The sequence below is a fragment of the Lepisosteus oculatus genome, chromosome 9, assembly GCF_040954835.1.
Source record: "Lepisosteus oculatus isolate fLepOcu1 chromosome 9, fLepOcu1.hap2, whole genome shotgun sequence".
NCBI classification, from domain to species: domain Eukaryota; kingdom Metazoa; phylum Chordata; class Actinopteri; order Semionotiformes; family Lepisosteidae; genus Lepisosteus; species Lepisosteus oculatus.
The window spans coordinates 30,285,563-30,288,022 of record NC_090704.1 but is presented as its reverse complement, the minus strand read 5'-3'; positions in this window follow the sequence as shown (position 1 = coordinate 30,288,022).

Here is a 2,460-nt window from a genome sequence, read left to right as displayed (position 1 = left end):
TTGTTATGCAGTTGGATGTGTCATTTGTCCTGAAAATCCATGGTCTTCCTCTTTTCAAGAGGCCAGGACAACTGTTGTTTTCTGCACAGCACAGTGCCCAGGCATGATCGTAAGAACGATCTATAAGGAGATGCCCATACTCAGGCACTAATGTGTTTTTTGAATGAAACATCCATCCATTTTCTAATCGCTTTATTCAGTACAGCATCGCAGGGGAGCTGGATCCTATCCCAGCAATCAACAGGAGCAAAGGCAGGATACACCCTGGATGGGATGCCAGTCCATCTCAGGACACACACAAACACAAACATATGTCCTGTTAACGTGAGTTTCAGGACAAGAGGACAATTTGCAATTACCCTACTGCATGTGAAGAAAGCACACGTGGATACAATGCACATGCAAACAGAAGGTACTCTTACCACTGCTAATCTTACCACTGCTCCACTCTGCAGAGCTCTTTCTAATTCAATTACCCTTACAACTTCCCTTTAACTCAGTGCAGAGTTCATCAGGTTGCCTCATTACCAGTTTGCTCAATAAAAACACATTTATATGATTTGTATTGTACAATATATTTAAATTCAGTCTCACTGCCTGTGTTATAAGCCTGCACACAAAGTATGAACATGAACAGGCGCGTAAAAAATACTCTGACCAAGCCGTCCCATATGTAATTTACTTGGGGAAGAGTGTAAAAAATACATTAAATTTAAAAGGAACATAATCCTTAATATGTAACAGGTTAAAAATTCAAAGTTTCCTTCTCAACAGAGCATACACCCATGCATTTTTGAAACAGGATCTCCACGATGTGTTAGTTTCCACCCGGTCCCCGTCCCCACCGCGGGATGCCCAGTACAGCGGCGGGAGGCGGAGCTGGCCGGGCCCCGGGGCGGCGGGGGATTAGTGAGGCGCCGAGGGGGCGGCTGGCGTATGCGAGGAGCACAGACATGCGTGGGGGGCCTCAGGTGGGGAGGCAGCCCGCGGAGGCTCCTACGCGGGGGCGAGACCTGGGGGACCGGGGAGGGGGTAGGCGTCTTCTGTCTGCCACCTTGAGGTGGGAGTGACATCAGAGGGCTCGTCAGCCGGGACCGGACCGACGAATTACAGCGGGATTCGACAGGCGAGAGACAAAGCCACTCGTACCCCCCTCCTTTTATTCAGAGCCGCCCAACCACGCTCTCCTTAAACGAAACTTCAAGTTCATTCTTAATGCGTCCTTTGTGTTCCCCTCCCCTGCCGGGGGGGCTGCGCTCCTCGGCGGTCTGACTTGGGCGCGCTGTAGGCGGAAATACTCTGTGGCGTGCGCCGCCGTGTCAGAATGCCCCGCATGCACATGCTTGATGTGGGTTCGACACGCAGGTGCCGGTGGTGCAGAAGAGCACGCATGTTTCATTGCAGCCACTGGTGGGGAGTTTATGAGCTGGAACAAGTAAAAACCAAGCAAGGCGCCCCTACCCCAATATAGACATGCAGCAGTAGCATCTAAAAAAGTGTCAACTAACATCCCCCACAGCTGGCAACTCGTATTGGAAAATATATTCCACAATATAGTAAAAATTATTTTCGGTACTACTTTGATTTGTCAATGACACCTGTACTGGTCTAGTTTACTGATCTAGTGAGTGTCAACGAAGAAATTCTTGTGAACTGATGCATTTATGATGCCAATAATTATGTCTGCTACAGAATAAACAGCACAGAAAGCAAGTAAATCCCATCAACGGGATCGTTTTTCTTCATAGATAAATTTCCTGTTTTGCATCGTTTATTCCCTACTAGCCTTCAGCACATTTTCTTCTTTCTACTCTTCAGAATAAATCGGTTTTTTTTTCTACACACAGACCTGAGTTCTTTTTTCCAGGGGCCGTGGAAGTCTGAAGCCGGCACCCTCTGCAGTTCAAAAGCAGCCTTGCCGAGTTACAGCAGCTCCGTGACTTTAAATATCCAATCTTCCAGAGCAGCCTCAGCTACTCCCGGAGAATCCCATAATGTCACATCCGGTTTTCTAGATCTTCGCTTTTCACTGCCAAGCAGAAAACGTAACGTCCTTGTTTGTCTTTGGCCTCGCTTACCGCTCACATCTGTGTCTGCCTGCCTCCTGGTGTTTGTCTCACTCTGGGAGCTGATTGTGTTGGCAAAAGGATGAGCAGGCCTGTGTGTGTGTGTGTGTTTCCTGAATGCGAATTGTACTGAATATGCATACATTCATGTTCAGTAAAACATTGTGTTTGAACTTCACATCTCTCCATATTGAAACTTGAACATGTAACACCAATTCATGTAAGGAAACCAGGAAACAGGGGTTCAACCTGTCTTCTGTAATTTGTACACATTACAGAATTGAGAGAGCTGAACTCTCTCAGGAGTAACACAAGAACAAGGGGTCAGAAGTGGATAGTGAAGGGGCATTCATCAACCCACTATATATATATACATTTTTTTCCTGAATGCTTC